This window comes from Arachis stenosperma, chromosome 3 (genome assembly GCF_014773155.1).
Source record: "Arachis stenosperma cultivar V10309 chromosome 3, arast.V10309.gnm1.PFL2, whole genome shotgun sequence".
NCBI classification, from domain to species: domain Eukaryota; kingdom Viridiplantae; phylum Streptophyta; class Magnoliopsida; order Fabales; family Fabaceae; genus Arachis; species Arachis stenosperma.
In genome coordinates this window covers 83326970-83340626 of record NC_080379.1, presented here as the reverse complement: position 1 = coordinate 83340626, position 13657 = coordinate 83326970, and the positions used below count along the sequence as shown (strand labels likewise).

Below are 13657 nucleotides of genomic sequence, written 5' to 3'. Positions count from 1 at the left end.
GCTAGTCCAGTATAAATAGGAGAGTTTACTATTGTATTAGACATCTTGGGACGTTTAGTTCTCAGATCATGGGGGCTGGCCATTCGGCCATGCTTGGAACTTTCACTTATGTATTTTCAACGGTGGAGTTTCTACACACCATAGATTAAGGGTGTGGAGCTCTGCTGTACCTCAAGTTTTAATGCAATTACTATTATTTTCTATCCAATTCGATTTATTCCTGTTCTAAGATATTCGTTGCACTTCAACTTGATGAATGTGATGATCCGTGACACTCATCATCATTCTCACCTATGAACACACGTGATTGACAACCACTTCCGTTCTACCTTAGACCGGGCGCATATCTCTTAGATTCCTTAATCAGAATCTTCGTGGTATAAGCTAGAATTGATGGCGGCATTCATGGGAATTCGGAAAGTCTAACCTTTTCTGTGGTATTCTGAGTAGGATTCCGGGATTGAATGACTGTGACGAGCTTCAAACTCCTGAAGGCTGGACGTTAGTGACAGACGCAAAAGAATCACTGAATTCTACTCCAACTTGATTGAGAACCGACAGTTGATTAGCCGTGCTGTGACAGAGCATTTGGACCATTTTCACTAAGAGGATGGGATGTAGCCATTGACAACGGTGATGCCCTACATACAGCTTGCCATGGAAAGGAGTAAGGAGGATTGGATGAATGTAATAAGAAAGTAGAGATTCGGAAGGAACACAGCACCTCCATGCACCTATCTGAAATTCCCACCATTGGATTACATGAGTAAATTTATCTTTATTTCCTGTTTATTTTATTTATCTTTTAATTATCTAATCCAATCACATTTGAATCAGCCTGACTGAGATCTACAAGATGACCATAGATTGCTTCATACTAACAATTTCCGTGGGATCGACCTTTACTCACGTAAGGTATTACTTGGACGACCTAGTGCACTTGCTGGTTAGTTGTGCAGAGTTGTGACTAAGTGTAATTCACGTGTGAGAGCTACCAAGTCATTGGAGCCATTGTTGATGATAACAATTCCGTGCACCAAGTTTTTGGCACCGTTGCTGGGGATTGTTCGAGTATGGACAACCGACGGTTCATCTTGTTGCTCAGATTAGGTAATTTTCTTTTCAAAAAGTGTTTAAAAATTTTTCAAAATTTTTCTTTGTTTTCGTTTTTCCAAAAAAATTATTATTATTTTCGAAAAAAAAATTTAAATTATTCTATGGCTTCAAAACTTTCAAGAATGAATTCTAGAGTTTCATGGTAACATATTGAATCTTAGCTGGCTACAAAGCCATATTCAAACTCCTTTGGAATTGGTCTTCAACTAATCACTACAATGCATGTAATTCCATCCTAAAGCTGACTGGCTATTAAGCCATGTCAAACCCTTTGATTGGAGCTTTAGGCTAACATTGAAAGATTCCTGGAATTCTTCTTAAAGATTTTGAATTTCTTATTTTCTTTTTCCATATGTTTTTTGAAAAAAAAATATAATAAAAATACAAAAAAATCATAAAATCATAAAAAACCAAAAATATTTTGTGTTTCTTGTTTGAGTCTTTAGTCAATTTTTAAGTTTGGTGTCAATTGCATGTTTTAAAAATCTCTTGCATTTTTTTCGAAAAACTCATGCATTCATGGTGTTCTTCATGATCTTCAAGTTGTTCTTGGTAAGCCTTCTTGTTTGATCTTGATGTTTTCTTGTTTTGTATTTTTTGTTGTTTATCATATGCATTTTTCGTTTGTTAGTATCCATGCATTAAAGATTTCTATGTTTGATGTCTTGCATGTTTTCTTTGCATCAAAAATTTTTCAAAAATATGTTCTTGATATTCATCATGATCTTCAAAGTGTTCTTGGTGTTCATCTTGACATTCATAGTATTCTTGCATGCATCATGTGTTTTGATCCAAAATTTTCATGTTTTGGGTCATGTTTGTATTTTTCTCTCTCCTCATTAAAAATTCAAAAATAAAAAAAATATCTTTTCTTTATTTCTCTCCTAATTTTCGAAAATTTGAGTTAACTTAGTCAAAAAAATTTTAAAATTAGTTGTTTCTTACAAGTCAAGTCAAATTTTCAATTCTAAAAATCCTATCTTTTCAAACTTTTTCAAAAATCAAATCTTTTTCATTTTTATCTTATTAATTTCGAAAATTTTAAAATTATTTTCAAAATCTTTTTCTTAATTTTATTTCAAATTTTCGAAATTACACTAACAATTAATGTGATTGATTCAAAAATTTGAAGTTTGTTACTTTCTTGTTAATAAAGGTTCAATCTTTAAATTCTAGAATCATATCTTTTAGTTTCTTGTTAGTTAAGTAATTAATTTTAATTTTAAAAATTAAATCTTTTTCAATCCTATCTTTTTGTCATATCTTCTTATCTTATCTTTTTATCATATCTTTTTCAAAATTTTATCTTTTTCAAAAATTTGATTTCAAAATATCTTATCTAACTCCTTATCTTCTTATTTGATTGGTTGCATTTTATCAACCAATATATTTTATTTTTGTGTGTTATTCTCTCTAAAATTGTAATCTTTATATTGCTTAATTCTATATTTCCATTGTTTGATGTATGCATGCACTTATATGATTGAGGCCTTGTTTCACTGAGCTTACATACCCATATGGCCTTACCTTTTATTATCCTTTGCAAACCAATGTTGAGCCTATTTTACCCCTTGTTCTTTACTTTAGCTCATCACTAACTCTAAGCAGAAAACAATAATGTCCCCTAGTGAGAATGCTCATGAATTAAGTGTGGGAAAAAGTGGGTTTGGAAACGTTTGGTTTGAGAATTGAGTATGTTAGACTTTGTGTGAAAATATGAAAAATGTTAAGAACATGTTTATGCATTCAATACCTTAATCATATGCAAAAAAAAGAGTGAAAAAGAAAAGAAAAAGGAACAAAAAAATAAAAAGGGGACAAAATTCCCCAAAGTGAATGGTGAAATCAATGCATATGAGTTGTACTTAAATTTAGGATGCATGAATATGTGGTAAACATAGTTAATGGACAGTTAGATCTTGTATTGTGATTATATGGATTATCTTAAGTTAGGTGGGAAAAGTTTATGTTAATTAAGGATTCAGATTTTAGTCCACTTGGCCAAATACAATCCTACCTTAACCCTTACCCCATTACAACCCTTAAAAGACCTCTTGATTTGTGTATTGGTGCATTAAATTTTTGTTGATTGTTAGATGAAGAGCAAGCTATAGAAAGCAAGATTACTAGAGAATCGAGAGAATTGACCCTAGACACTTGAGAATTAGAATGATATACACTACCAGTAAGGGTTAAGTGCTTAATTCTATGTTCCCTGCTTTCATGAGCTATCTTCTTTTTTCAAGTTATTTGTATTGTATTTTGTGATTTGGATTAGTGAAATCCAGTTCATATTTGTTCTTGAAAGATTTATTTACTTTTTCACAAAGTAGGTAGAATCATTTTAGCATGTAGTTGCATTCACTTTCATGGGTTGCATTGCATGAGTCCTGCTTTTTCCCACTCATTTATTTTGTCTCCTTGAGCTTAGCATGAGGACATGCTAATGTTTACGTGTGGGGAGGTTGATAAACCACTATTTTATGGTTTATATTGTATTTAATTGAGTGGTTTTATCAAGCTTTTCACCCACTTATTCATATGATTTGCATGATTTTACAATTCCTTCCTAGTTTAGTTCTATGATTGAAAACATGCTTGTTTGATCTTAATTTAGCTAATCTTAATCCTCTCTTATTACCATTCGATGCCTTAATCTGTGTGCTAAGTGTTTCAGGCTTTATAGGGCAGGAATGGCATAAGGAATGAAGAGGAAGCGTGCAAAACTGGAAGGAACACAAGGAATTGGGGAGATGACCAGCGAGAAGTCACGCGGTCGCATGGCTCATGCAACCACACGAAATGGAAGAAATCAGAGTGACGCGTTCGCGTGCCTGACGCGACCACGTAGATTGGAAGCTGCACGAACGACGCAAATGCGTGGACGATGCGCACGCGTGGTACGAAAAATGCTGAGTGACGCGATCACGTGGACGACACGGCCGCGTGACGTGCGCGATCTGCAGAATTACAGAAGTCGCTGGCCGAGATTCTGGGCAACATTTCAACTCAGTTTTTGGCCGATAAACACAGATTAAAGTCAGGGAACATGTAGAGATTCAAGAGATGACTTCAGATTCAATCATTACTCACAATTTTAGGTTTTAGATGTAGTTTTTAGAGAGAGAGGTTCTCTCCTCTCTCTTAGGATTTAGGATTAGGATTTCTATTAGGATTGGGATTGTTTCTTCATACCAGGTTCAATAATTTATGTTTCTCTTCTATTTTTGTTTACTCTGAAGCTTTTATTTGTATTTGATTTATGTTGCCCAATTGGCTTATGAACTTGTCCATGTTAGAATTGACATCTCCATTCAATATAATTTGAGGTATTCCTGATATTTATGATTTTAATTTAGCTTTCCAAATTCTTGGTTCTGGTTAGGTAATTGGTAACACTTGAGTTGTCAAACTCAGCAGTGATTGAAATGGGCAGATTCTAATTGATCTGGATCACTCTAAAGCTAGTCCTCCCACAGGGATTGACTAGGACTTGAGGATCAAGCTAATTAGTCCACTCGACCTCCCTTTGTTTAATAAAAGATAACTAAATGGGATTAAAACCCAATTCTCATCACACCTGATCAAGCTAATTAGTCCACCTTGCCAAGAGTTTATTTTATCATTACTATTTTATTTTTCTTATCATTTAACATACTTGTTCCTTACTTTCAAAACCCCCAATTTACAAGACTCATAATCAATAATAAGAACAAACCTCCTTGTAATTCCTTGAGAAGATGACCCGAGGTTTAAATACTTCGGTTATCAATTTTATCAGGGGTTTTTACTAATGACAACCAAAACGTTTGTAAGAAAGGACTTTTGTTGGTTTAGAAGCTATACTTGCAACGGGAATTTATTCTAAATTCTAGACCACGCAGGGAACACATGCAAGACTCCATGCCAAACTTGAGTTTACTCAAGTTTGGCACTGGTGTATGAAATTGTTATCCCAATGGCGCCAACAACTTGGTACGCACAATTGTAATATCACTCTTTTTCACAACTTCGCACAACTAACCAGCAAGTGCACTGGGTCGTCCAAGTAATAAACCTTACGTGAGTAAGGGTCGATCCCACGGAGATCGTCGGCTTGAAGTAAGCTATGGTCACCTTGTAAATCTCAGTCAGGCGGATTCAAATGGTTATGGAGTTTTAATAAGTAAAATATAAATAAAACATAAAATAAAGATAGAGATACTTATGTAATTCATTGGTGGAAATTTCAGATAAGCGTATGGAGATGCATTGTTCCTTCTGAATCTCTACTTTCCTACTGCCTTCATCCAATCCTTCATACTTCTTTCCATGGCAAGCTGTATGCTGGGTGTCACCGTTGTCAATGGCTACTTCCCGTCCTCTTAGTGAAAATGGTCCAGCTACGGGTTACGTAGGGCTAATCATCTTTCGGTTCTCGATCGTGTAGGAATAGGATTTACTATCCTTTTGCGTCTGTCACCATGCCCTACAGTCACGAGTTTGAAGCTCGTCACAGTCATCCCATCCCAGATCCTACTCGGAATACCAAAGACAAGGTTTAGACTTTCTGAATCTCAAGAATGCTGCCAATTGATTCTAGCTTATACCACGAAGACTCTGATCGCAAGGAATTGAAGGCTCTATTGTCAGGAGAGATAATGAAACGCATGGATCAGGAATCTAAGAGATACACATTCAAGCTTATTTTCATGTAGAACGGAAGTGGTTGTCAATCACGCGTTCATAAGTGAGAATGGTGATGAGTGTCACATAATCATCACATTCATCATGTTCTTGTGTGCGAATGAATATCTTAGAGTAAGAATAAGCATGAATTGAATAGAAGAACAATAGTACTTTGCATTAATACTTGAGGAACAGCAGAGCTCCACACCTTAATCTATGCTGTGTAGAAACTCCACCATTGAAAATACATAAGTGATAATGGTCCAGGCATGGCCGAGAGGCCAGCCTCCAAGACGTGATTAAAGGATCAAAAGATATCCAAAAGATGAAAATATAATAGTAAAAAGTCCTATTTATACTAAACTAGTTACTAGGGTTACAAAAATGTGTAAATGATGTAGAAATCCACTTCCGGGACCACTTGGTGTATGCCTAGGCTGAGCATTGAAGCTTTCACATGTAGAGGTCTTCCTTGGAGTTAAACACCAGTTTGTAACTTTTTTCTGGCGTTTAACTCTGCTTTGCAACTTGTTTCTGGCGTTTAACGCCAAAATAGGGCAGAAAGCTGGCGTTAAACGCCAGTTTGCGTCATCTAAACTCGGGCAAAGTATGAACTATTATATATTGCTGGAAAGTGCTGGACGTCTACATTCCAACGCAATTGAGAGCATTCCATTGGACTCTTGTAGCTCCAAAAATTCCATTTTGAGTGCAGGGAGGTCAGAATCCAACAACATCAGTAGTCCTTTGTCAGCCTCTGAATCAATTTTCTGCTCAGATCCCTCAATTTCAGCCTGAAAATACCTGAAATCACAGAAAAACACACAAACTCATAGTAAAGTCCAGAAATGTGAATTTTGCTTAAAAACTAATAAAAATATACTAAAAAATGAATAAAACATACTAAAAACTATATAAAAATAATGCCAAAAACCGTATAAATTATCCGCTCTTCACAACACCAAACTTAAATTGTTGCTTGTCCCCAAACAACTAAAAACAAAATAGGATAAAAAAAAGAGAATATACAATGAATCTCACAATATCAATGAAACTTAGTCCCAATTAGATGAGCGGGGCTAGTAGCTTTTTGCTTCTGAACAGCTTTGGCATCTCACTTTATCCTTTGAAATTCAGAATGATTGGCATCTATAGGAACTCAGAATTTTGGATAGTGTTATTGATTCTCCTAGTTCAGTATGTTGATTCTTGAACACAGATACTTTATGAGTCTTGGCCGTGGCCCTAAGCACTTTGTTTTCCAGTATTACCACTGGATACATAAATGCCACAGACACATAACTGGGTGAACATTTTTAGATTGTGACTCAGCTTTGCTAAAGTCCCCAGTTAGAGGTGTCCAGAGTTCTTAAGCACACTCTTTTTGCTTTGGATCATGACTTTAACCACTCAGTCTCAAGCTTTTTACTTGGACCTTCATGACACAAGCACATGGTTAGGGACAGCTTGATTTAGCCGCTTAGGACTGAATTTTATTTCCTTGGGCCCTCCTATCCATTAATGCTCAAAGCCTTGGATCCTTTTTACCCTTGCCTTTTGGTTTAAAGGGCTATTGGCTTTTTCTACTTGCTTTTTCTTTTTCTTTCTTTTTTTCTTTTTTTTTTGCCTCTTTTATTTTTGCCACTTTTTTTTTCACTGCTTTTTCTTGCTTCAGGAATCAATTTCATGATTTTTTAGATTATCAATAACATTTCTCTTTGTTCATCATTCTTTCAAGAGCCAACAATTTTAACATTCATAAACTTCAAGATAAAAAATATGCATTGTTCAAGCATTCATTCAGAAAACAAAAAGTATTGTCACCACATCAAAATAATTAAACTAATTTCAAGATAAAAAATTGAAATCCAAGTACTTCTTGTTCTTTTGTAATTAAGCACATTTTTCATTTAAGAGAGGTGAATGATTCATGGAGTTATTCATAGCATTAAGACATAGACACTAGACACTAATGATCATGTACTGAAGACACAAACATAGATAGCACATAAAGCATAAAAGTCGAAAAATAGAAAAAAATAAGAACAAGGAAATTAAAGAATGGGTCCACCTTAGTGATGGCGGCTAGTTCTTCCTCTTGAAGATCCTATGGAGTACTTGAGCTCCTCAATGTCTCTTCCTTGCCTTTGTTGCTCCATCCTTAGTTGTTCCCAATAGTTGTGTGGAGGAAAATGTATCCCTTGAGGCATCTCAGGGATTTCTTGATGAGGGAATTCCTCATGCTCTTGTTGAGGTCCATGAGTGGGATCTCTTGTTTGCTCCATCCTCTTTTTGGTGATAGGCTTGTCCTCTTCAATGAGGGTGTCTTCCTCTATGACAATTCCAGCTGAATTGCATTGGGATCACCTTTTTCTTGGCCACAATTTCATAGATGTGGTCTTGATGGACCTTTGAGATGAATCTCTCCATCTCCCATGACTCGGAGGTGGAAGCTTTCGCCTTCCCTTTCCTCTTTCTAGAGGTTTCTCCAGCCTTAGGTGCCATAAATGGTTATAAAAAAACAAAAAGCAATGCTTTTACCACACCAAACTTAAAAGGTTTGCTCGTCCTCAAGTAAAAGAAGAAAGAAAGAACAAGAAGAAGAAGAGAATGTAGGAGATGGAGGGTGGTATGAGAAGGTGTGAAAGAGAGAGTGAGTTGAGGTTGGTGGGGATCCTGTGGGTTCCACAGATCCTGAGGGGTCAAGGATTTCTCATCCCTGCTCCAATTAGGTGTGTAAACGCCCTTAGTGTGCAATCCTGGTGTTTAACACCAGATTGCTGCTTGTTTCTGGCATTTAACGCCAGCTTTTATTCCTTTCCTGGCATTAAACGCCAAGCTGTAACCTATTTTCGGTGTTTAACGCCAGTTTGTTGCTTCTTTCTGGCATTTAACGCCAGTCTGGTGCTTCTTTCTGGCGTTTAACGCCCAGAATGGTGCCAGACTGGGCGTTAAACGCCCATTCTGCTACACTTATTGACGTTTAAACGCCAGTAAGTTTCTCCTCTAGGGTGTGCTATTTTTTAATGCTATTTTTTATTTTTCTTTAATTTTTGCAGTTGTTTTTGTGACTCCACATGATCACCAACCTAAAGAAAACATAAAATAACATAGATAAATAAAATTGGGTTACCTCCCAATAAGCGCTTCTTTAATGTCAATAGATTGACAGTGGGCTCTCATGGAGCCTCACAGATATTCAGAGCATTGTTGGGACCTCCCAACACCAAACGTAGAGTTTGAATGTGGGGGTTCAACACCAAACTTATAGTTTAGTTGTGACCTCCCAACACCAAACTTAGTGTTTGACTGTGGGGGGCTTTGTTTGACTCTGTATTGAGAGAAGCTTTTCTTGCTTCCTCTCCATGGTTGCAGAGGGAGATCCTTGAGTTTTAAATACAAGGTAGTCCTCATTCAATTAAAGGATCAATTCTCCTCTGCCCACATCAATCACAGCTTTTGCTGTGGCTAGGAAGGGTCTTCCAAGGATGATGGATTCATCCTCATCCTTCCCAATGTCTAGGATTATGAAATCAGTAGGGATGTAAAGGCCTTTGACCTTTACTAGTACATCCTCTACCTGTCCATAAGCCCTTTTCATGGATTTGTCTGCCATCTCTAATGAGAATTTGACAACCTGTACCTTAAAGATTCCCAGTTTCTCCATTACAGAGAGTGGCATCAAGTTTATGCTTGACACCAAGTCACACAGAGCCTTCTCAAAGGTCATGGTGCCTATGGTACAGGGAATTAAGAATTTACCAGGATCCTGTATCTTTTGAGTTAATGTCTGCCTAACCAAGTTATTTAGTTCATTTGTGAGCAAGGGGGTTCATCCACCCAAGTATCATTACCAAATAACTTGGCATTCAGCTTCATGATTGCTCCAAGGTACTTAGAAACTTGCTCTTCAGTAATATCTTCATCCTCTTCAGAGGAGGAATGATCATCATAGATCATGAATGGCAGAAGTAGGTTGATGAGCGGATAATTTATACACTTTTTGGCATTGTTTTTAGATATATTTTAGTAAGATCTACCTAATTTTAGGGATGTTTTCATTGGTTTTTATGCTAAATTCACATTTCTGGACATTACTATGAGTTTGTGTGTTTTTCTGTCATTTCAGGTACTTTCTGGCTGAAATTGAGAGACCTGAGCAAAACTCTGATAGAAGGCTGACAAAGGACTGTTGATGCTATTGGATTCCGACCTCCCTGCACTCAAAATGTATTTTCTGGAGCTACAGAACTCCAAATGGCACGCTCTTAACGGATTTAGAAAGTAGACATCCAGAGCTTTCCAGCAATATATAATAGTTTATACTTTATTCGAGATTACATGACGCAAACTGGCGCTCAACGCCAGTTCTATGTTGCATTCTGGAGTCAAACGCCAAAAACACGTCACAAACCAGAGTTGAACGCCAAAAAACACGTTACAACATGGCGTTCAACTCCAAGAGAAGCCTCTGCACGTGTCAAGCTCAAGCTCAGCCCAAGCACACACCAAGTGGGCCCCAGAAGTGGATTTTTGCATCAATTACTTACTTCTGTAAACCCTAGTAGCTAGTCTAGTATAAATAGGACATTTTACTATTGTATTAGACATCTTTGGTCTCAATTTTAATCTATTATTCATCTTAGGAGACTATTGATCATGTTCATGGGGGCTGGCCATTCGGCCATGCCTGGACCATCACTTATGTATTTTCAACGGTGGAGTTTCTACACACCATAGATTAAGGGTGTGGAGCTCTGCTGTACCTCGAGTTTTAATGTAATTACTACTATTTTCTATTCAATTCAGTTTATTCTTGTTCTAAGATATTTGTTGCACTTCACGATGACAAATGTGATGATCCGTGCCACTCATCATCATTCGCACCTATGAACGCGTGACTGACAACCACTCCCATTCTACCTTAGACCGAACACATATCTCTTAGATTCCTTAATTAGAATCTTCGTGGTATAAGCTAGAATTGATGGTGGCATTCATGAGAATCTGGAAAGTCTAAACATTGTCTGTGGTATTCCGAGTAGGATTCAGGGATTGAATGACTGTGACGAGCTTCAAACTCGCGATTGTTGGACGTGATGACAAACGCAAAAGAATCAATGGATTCTATTCCGGCATGATCGAGAACCGACAGATGATTAGCCGTGCTGTGACAAAGCATTTGGACCTTTTTCACTGAGAGGATGGGATGTAGCCATTCCCAACGGTAATGCCCTACATACAGCTTGCCATGGAAAGGAGTAAGAAGGATTGAAGGAAGGCAGTAGGAAAGCAGAGATTCAACAGGGATAAAGCATCTCCATATACTTATCTGAAATTCTCACCAATGATTTACATAAGTATTTCTATCTTTAATTTCTGTTTATTTATTATTATTATTCGAAAACTCCATAACCATTTGAATCAGCCTAACTGAGATTTACAAGATGACCATAGCTTGCTTCATACCAATAATCTCCGTGGGATCGACCCTTACTCACGTAAGGTTTATTACTTGGACGACCCAGTGCACTTGCTGGTTAGTTGTGCGAAGTTGTGAAGAAAGTGCTGAGTTAGTAGATGCGCATACTAAGTTGAATGCCATTATTAGAGATCACAATTTCGTGCACCATAGGTTCAATGGAATCTCTATGGTCTCTAGATGAGCCTCAGATTCCTTAGGTTCCTCAAATGGGAACTACTTTTTGTCCAGAGGACGTCCCATGAGGTCTTCTTCACTGGGATTCACGTTCTCCTTCTCCTCTCTAGGTTCGGCCACACCAAGTAAGGTTATGGCCTTGCACTCTCTTTTTGGATTCTCTTCTGTATTGCTTGGGAGAGTACCAGGAGGAGTTTCAGTGACTCTTTTACTCAGCTGGCCCACTTATGCCTCCAAATCTCTAATGGAGGACCTTGTTTCATTCATAAAACTTAGAGTGGCCTTAGATAGATCAGAGACTATGTTTGCTAAGCTAGAGGGGATCTGCTCAGAATTCTCTGTCTGTTGCTGAGAGGATAATGGAAAAGGCTTGCTATTGCTAAACCTATTTCTTCCACCATTATTAAAGCCTTGTTGATGCTTTTGTTGATCCTTCCATGAGAAATTTGGATGATTTCTCCATGAGGGATTATAGGTGTTTCCATAGGCTTCACCCATGTAATTCACCTCTGCCATTGCAGGGTTCTCAGGATCATAAGCTTCTTCTTCAGAAGATGCCTCTTTAGTACTGTTGGATGCATTTTGTAATCCATTCAGACTCTGAGAAATCAAATTAACATGATGAGTCAACATTTTATTCTGAGCCAATATGGCATTCAGAGCATCAATTTCAAGAACTCCCTTCCTCTTAGGTGTCCCATTATTTACAGGATTCCTTTCAGAGGTGTACATGAACTGGTTATTTGCAACCATGTTAATGAGTTCTTGAGCCTCTGCAGGGATTTTCTTCAGGTAAATAGATCCACCTGCAGAATGGTCCAATGACATCTTAGACAATTCAGATAGACCATCATAGAATATATCCAGGATTGTCCATTTTGAGAGCATGTCAAAATGACACTTTTTGATCAGTTGCTTATATCTTTCCCAAGCTTCATTGAAGGATTCACCTTCTTTCTGTCTGAAGGTTTGAATATCCACTCTAAGCTTGCTCAGCTTTTGACGAGGAAAAAACTTGGCTAAGAAAGCCATGACCAGCTTATCCCAAGAGTTCAGGCTATCTTTAGGTTGAGAGTCCAACCATATTCTAGCTCTGTCTCTTACAGCAAAAGGGAAAAGCATAAGCCTGTAGACCTCAGGATCCACTCCATTGGTCTTAACAATATCACAGATCTGTAAGAACTCAGTTAAGAACTGAAAAGGATCTTCTGATGGAAGTTCATAAAACTTGCAATTCTATTGCATCAGAGAAATTAATTGAGGCTTTAGCTCAAAATTGTTTGCTCCAATGGCAGGGATTGAGATGCTTCTTCCATGGAAATTTGAATTTGGTGCAGTAAAGTCACCAAGCATCTTCCTTGCACCTCCACCATTGTTATTGGGTTCGGCCATCTCTACTTCTTTTTCAAAAATTTCAGTAAAGTCCTCTTTAGAGTGTTTTCAGGTTCAGGATCTGCTTCAACAAGAATGTCTTGTCCTTGCTCCTTGCTCATATGAAAAAGAAGAGAACAGAAAAGAAGAAGAATCCTCTATGTCATAGTATAGAGATTCCTTTATGTGAGTAGAAGAGAAGAAGAATAGAAGAGGAAAAATTTGAACACAGAGAGAGAAGAGAAGAGGGTTCGAATTATGAGTAGAAGAGAAGTATTAGTAATTAAATAAATAAATAGAAGATGATGAGAAGGAGAGAATTTTCAAAAATTAACTAAAATAAAAGAAAAATACTTTTGTTTTTATTTTAAATTAAAGTTAAAATTCGAAAATTAAGAAAGGAATAAAATAAAATTAAAATTTAAAAAGAATTTTGAAAAAGAAGTTTAATGATTTTCGAAAATTAGAGAGAGAAAAGTGGTTAGGTGGTTTTGAAAAAGATAAGAAATAGTAAAACAAACAAAAAGTTGATTAGTTAGTTGAAAAAGATTTGAAAATCAATTTTGAAAAGATAGGAAGTTAGAAAAGATTTTTGAAATCAAATTTTTGAAAAAGATATGATTGAAAATGATATGATTTGAAAGAAAAATTTATGTTTGAAAAGATATGATTGAAATTTATTTTTAAAAAGATTTGATTTTTAAAATTAAAATTGATTACTTGGCTAACAAGAAACTAAAAGATATGATTCTAGAATTTAAAGATTGAACATTTCTTAACAAGAAAGTAACAAACATGAAATTTTTGAATCAATCGCATTAATTGTTAGTAAAGTTTTTGAAG

General features: G+C 36.6%; 1 non-coding gene across 1 annotated transcript; it reads left to right on the top strand.

The window, feature by feature from the left end:
• Positions 1–12329: 12329 nt before the first annotated feature.
• LOC130971708 (small nucleolar RNA R71) lies at positions 12330–12433 on the top strand. The gene has a single exon (XR_009082921.1). It is a non-coding gene; the product is annotated as a small nucleolar RNA R71 (small nucleolar RNA).
• The last annotated feature ends 1224 nt before the right edge of the window (positions 12434–13657 follow it).